This window comes from Colossoma macropomum, unplaced genomic scaffold (assembly GCF_904425465.1).
Source record: "Colossoma macropomum unplaced genomic scaffold, Colossoma_macropomum, whole genome shotgun sequence".
Classification (NCBI taxonomy): Eukaryota; Metazoa; Chordata; class Actinopteri; order Characiformes; family Serrasalmidae; genus Colossoma; species Colossoma macropomum.
Window position 1 is genome coordinate 45,324,485 of NW_023494791.1, and position 6,369 is coordinate 45,330,853.

A 6,369-nucleotide genomic window follows, 5' to 3' on the forward strand; every position below is an offset into this window, starting at 1 on the left:
TGTTGCTTTACTTCCGAACTGATCACTGAAAAGACTCTCAGCAGAACGAATGGAAGAAGCAACATCAGGTACAGAATTTACTTTGAGGGCAGAGTCTAAGCTCGAGAATGCCCTGTCCATACTGTCTCCTAGATCTCTGCCTGATGAAGCACTCTTGGATGATGAACGGCTTGCTCTCACAAGTTCTTCCAAACCTTGAACAATTTCATAGATTGCCTCTGAATCTTTATCTCCAGCTGGTACGAGGCTCTCAGAGGATTCTGCCGAGTGATAAAGCTGCACAATCTCACCAATAATACTGTTTGTGCATGTTATTGTGAGATCATCCAACTGGGAAAGACTGTGATCTCTAGAAAGCTGCAGATCAGAGACTGGAGTTTCCTGAATGGAAGCAGCTGTTTTGTCATCACGTTTCAGAGTCGTGAAAAGAGCCTGAAGATAGCCACGCACCCTTCCGAACAAGTTAAAGGGGGTTGAAGGAACCCTCCCTTCTGAAATGTCCAATCTGTTTAGGGTATGTGTGGAGGCTTCAAGTGACCTAATTATTGTTTCAGAGTCACTTTGGCTGTTGATCACACTTGACTCTACAAGTTTATCCAAGGTTTCAACAACTGTTCCTGCAATGTTAACGGCAGCATCGTGTACATCTTTGGATGATACTGTAGATGTTGAAGTTGAGCATCGATCACTCCTGACAAGAAGGTCACTCACCACCTGAGTGGCTTTAGTAAGAAACCTCTCAGACTTGGCGGTGAGTACGCTGCCTTGAGGGTCTTCGAGTTCTGGAGTGGAGTGAGAGCTGCTGACTTCATGATGATTTTGCATTTCGATGATACTGTCATTGCTCTGGTCACTTGACGGGCTGGCTTCACGTTCTTCAGATGAGCCAGATTTGTCAAGTGGTACCTCCTTCTTGAATGAATCCACAATGTTGTGAACGACCTCATCAGCACATGAATCCATATCGACTTGCTTCCTTACATGAAGATCATCATCATCCGACAGAAGTTCTGTGCTGCTTTCTTTCACAGCTTGTTTGGACACGTGAAAGAACCTCTTCACCATCTCATTGATTGTCTGGAAGACGTTAGTAATGACTGAAGGAAATCCAGACTTGCTTCTATCTTTGCGGTGGCAGGAGAGCATGTCAACGTTCCCCACAATAGTGTCCACAATCTCCCTTGATGTGCTTTCTAGATGACCTCTGATCTTCTCGGTTGGGAATCCTGACTGAGCCATTGCGTCCAACACAGAGTCCAGGTCTGCTTCGCTGGCGAGGCTGCTGGGCATCTCAGGGGAGCTGCCGGTCACTTCCCAAACTCCAGAACTGAGAAGTACTTGGCTCACAGCCCTGCTGGCCTTTGCCTGGAGCTCCTCAGCATTTTGCCTCTTGTTTTGCTCAAGCAGTGTCATCTTGTTGATACTGTCCTCTGAATTAGAGATGAAACACTTGATCTTTTCAGCAGCAGAGTTCAGCAGATCACTGGTTCCAAGATCAGCTTTTCCAACACTGCCGCCATCCATAAGGCCAAGGACGACCATGATTATTTTATCAGTGATATCAGTGATGTCATGTTCAGTCTCCTGTTGTGCTTTGGGGATTTTCTGTCCAGCTGAAGGAGCGTCTTCACGCTCAGACTTCTTTAAAAGCTCAGTTAGGACGTTGGTCATTTCCTCAGCCATTGGACTGTGCTTTGGTTCCCAGCTCTTAGAAAATGACAGTGCTTCACAGGAGGCGAGCTTGCAGATTGCTTCCTGCATCGCCACCTTTACCTCACTGATAAAGTCCTCAGTCATGGTGCAGATGAAGTCGGTTGGTTCCACAGTAGATCTTTTTTGAAAATGAGAGACAAAAACAGAAGAAAAGAGTCAGTATTACAGAACAGCTGCAGTCTGAAAAGTCTGAAGGTAAGATTTACTAAAGGATGTTACTTTTTGTAGAGCTCATGTCAGAAATGGGAGAGACAAATGTTTGGAACATACACTCCAAAAAGATGGTTCTTCCAGGGTTCTTTAATAAATGAAATGGTTTTATAAAGAACCACAAACCCTTAAAGAACACTTTCTATGATTAATTGGTTCTTTGCATCATGAAATGGTTCTTCAGACTGATGGAGAATGTGCTGTAAATCGTTCTTGAAGTGGGTTCTACATAGCCTCTAAAAGCGTTCTACTATAAGTTCAATATCAAGATTCACACTTAAAACAGATTGTTCTTCGGTAAGGAAAATGGTTCCATATAGAATCTTGAACACAGTACTCTTTGCATGATTAAGGGGTTCTCTGCATCGTAAAAGGGTTCTTCATATTGATGGCAAATGTGCTGAAGATGGTGCTATATAGAACCTTTTTATCAAGGGTTCTATATAGTACCAAAAAGGGTTCTTCTACTGTTACAAAGCCAAGCTTGTAACAACATCTGAACCCATTTTTGTGCTATAAAGAACCATATACAACACATTTTCTATCAATCTGAAGAACACTTTCATAATGCAAAGAACCATTTAATCATGGAGAGGGTTCTTTAATTGTTCATTGTTCTATATAGAACCATTTTATTTACTAAAGAACCCTTGAATTCATGTTTGAATATGATAAATAAATGTAATTAAACCAGTTAAATAAGTTATTTTTAAATATGTTAAATGATCTGTTTGCACATGTTTATTATGACAATGACATATTTGTGTAGTTTTTAATGTGAACTGTTATTACATAACTGGATACTTATTATTATACATGATTTATTTAAACTACCTGCTTTTAAAAAACTCACCTTTCATCTGAGTTGTGTGAGGAGGCTGCAGGCTTGGTGGGTGTGGTCGAGTGGTCAGAGGGGCTCCTGGACTCAGACTGGGCTTTGTTCTTCAGCTGCTCTTCTGCAGTGAGAACTGCTTCTATCCCCAGAGTGTGAATGAGAGTCGGCAGGAAACTCTTCACGGCTGATTTTCCCACTGAGATCACAATGTTTGTGCACAACGACGCAAACTCCACCTTTGATCTCTGTTAAATGAATCAATAAAGCGATGATCAACAACATGTTTCAGGATTTATATTTTCATTTTGCAGCATCGAACAAACTAAACATGAACAAGGTTCCTTTTTAAAAGTGCACGAGTCGTTATATTTTCAGTACTTACTGCATGCGGCTCATCGTTCATCAGCGCTCTCCATTCCCTACAACACAGTAAATAGATCATTACATTATTGCAGTAAATAATAAAGAAATCAGTCAGATGAATTCATTAAATAATGAATCATATTCTCATAATCATAACAGAGAATGAAACTGAAGAGCAGAGAAGAAACATACTCATCACTCAGACTGTGAACGATGTCCAGGATGTCCTGGAAGCATTTCAGCTTCTGTGGAGTAGGGGGGTCCTGTGGGGGCTTCCCAGCCATTTCCTCCACAGTGGTTTTGGTTCCTGGCTGGTTCTGCGCAGTTTTACGCTTTCCTGACATTTCTAGAGATCAAATCATGATCAAACATTTATTAATATGTGAGTGAATAATTAAAGGCATAAAAACATGCTTATCTAAATATACAGTTACACAATATCATTGTTTTTACTGTTATTACAGTTATTAAATGAAAAATACATTTGTGAACCTTTTATTTAAAAAAATGTTTTCAATACTAATATAAACCAAAAAGTGTTAAACATTATTATTATTGTTATTATTATTATTATCAAAAAATAATGTTATTATTATAAAAAATACATTTATGTCATAATATTAATAATGATAATATTATATTAATATTGATCTGATACACATAGAGAGACTAAAATCCATTTAAACCTGATTTCTGGCTGATACTGAATTATTCACAGCTGAAGAAATGAAAATATTAAAGCTCTCAATAAAAATCATTGAAATTTAGTTCAGTGTTAAACTATTGTTTTCTAAACCTGTGGAGTTCATTGTTCCAGTTTTTGTTCTAATTTTTCTATTTGCTGATATTTTGTTTCTTTGCTTAGTATTTTTTTCTGTCTTTTATTATTTAATATGAACGTTTGGCTCAAAATTGACTCCACATAAACCCTACATTCCTAATCAGAATCTCAACTCACCTGTAGCGGCTCCTTCTCCTTCTGAGCTGCTGATCATCTGTCTGTTCTATTTATATGCTGCCATCCTCGATTGTGACGTCACCGCCTGAAGCCCCGCCCCCATTGTGACGTCATCGACCGTTAGCGTTCTACGTGTGTCTGCAGTGACATAGAAAAACACCCTGCTGTGCGATTATGATACAAAACAAACACAACATAAACACCATTATAATCAGCAGAATCAGCTCTTTAACATCATAGAAAACCATTTAAATATGATTCTGTTATTAAAATCACACATTTAACACATTCCTGTAAAAAATGGAGAAAAAAATGACTATATGAAATATCATTTTTAAAGCTTTTTACAAAAAATAAAAATCATAATGAATCACATTACTGACCTTCAACCTCCTAATAAACTACACACCTTTAAAAATGACCTCATAAAACAAAGAAATCAGGAGAGAAATTCAGTACAAAATACAGAAAAACACAACTTTTCATTGTTGTTAATATGTATTGAATTATTTCAGTTAAGAAAAAATACACACACTAAAGAGTCATTTGTTTGACCATTAAAATGGATCATGTCCATGGGCATTGCTGCCCCCCCCTCCCCCAAAAGATATTTAGCCCCCCTTCTTAAGTAAACATTACTGGTCCAAATCATCTATAGTTTATTCTCATTCACTATATACTGTCATAGCATGATGCGACCTGGGGGAGGCGCCGCTGTTGCTGCTCTAATGCAGCGCTAGGGTTAGCAGAGACTGACTAATGTAACGTTCAGCCAATCATAATTATTTCCATTTTAACAAACAACTCTTACACAGATCTCCCAGTCAGAGTGTGTTTGAGTGTCTGACTGTGCATCACTCAACTTCTTTACATAACGTTTGTCCAGAAGGAGAGCAGAGAAATCAGGGTGTTCATCAGCGCTTTCATGTGTCAGTTATGTGGGTATATTGTCGTTTCTCACCACCTGACATGTCACAATGAGCTCTGTTTGATATGAAAATTCAAATAAAACAAGGCAAATCATTTTGCATGACATCACCGTTAATGTATATGTACTGCTTAAAATTTCAGCACTCCCAACTTAAAACACCTTCCCGCGTCTCTGTCCTCCACATTGACTGTGAGCTGCATAATGAACGGCTCTTCACAAGCTCAGGACAGTATGAGCTCTGCAACGACCAAAACCAGAGCAACTTTCATCGCTGTGGCTCCTGATCATGAGAAAGGCCTTTGTGTTAGTGCGCTTACGTTCTGTCATCCCACCAGCTCGGCTAAAGACTGCAGCTGGTTTTACCTTCTTCTACTGCTGCTCACTGAAGCTTTCTGTGAAGAGCTCATGTTACACCTACAAAAACTACATTGAGTGTGTCTACGGATTTCTGCAGTTATCTGATTATTCAAATGGTCATGTAAACAGCAAACTCTGATTTCTTCAATACAGAGTAAGGTCTAGAAATCCGATTAAGAAATAAGCGAGCAGCGTTGCTCTGAAAGTGTTTCCCTGCGTCTCGCAGCGACGCTGCTCGCTTATTTCCGGTACCGCTGTCTGTTTTTGCACATGCACAGACTGAAAAATCTGAAAGAAATCAGAGTAAGAGTTTACATGCACTGAGAAATCTGATTACTGAGCTAAAATCCAGCCTATCAGATTTCTTAATCGTATTTCTAGACCTTACTGTTTATTTAAGAAATCAGAGTTTGCTGTTTACATGACCATTTAAATAATCTGAAACCAACTGCATGCTTGACAAAATGAAGGATTTAGACATTCTTCATGGTCTAGATGATGTATGTTCATATTTTCAGGTAAAGTTTATGTCACGTCTTCTGTGAGTTTATTGGCTGGTTGCAAAGCAGAAATCTGATTACTGTCTGACTCATGGAGACCTCATTACTCATGTGCATGTAAACGTGTTGATCGGATTACTGACAAAATCTGATTTTCTGCAGTTATCGGATTATTAAGTGCATGTAAACACACTCATTGTCTCATTTGTACTCACATCTACTTTCAGAATGCTAAATGCTAAAAACAGCAGCAGCATGTTTTTCCTCTTAATCTCCTTAAATGACTTAATCTCCGTTCACTGAATCAATCAGAACACACAGCGAAAAGAAGACACTGTTTTAATCATCATTTTATTGAGAGGTGATACACTGTGAGGTAGAGCACACTTTTTCCTTCATGTGGATCAAAGACAACTTCAGGTTAGCATGTTAGCATGAAACTAGCTTCAGAGGATCCATTTCCTCACGATCAAATTATGTAGCTGTGGAGGCAAAAATGAGA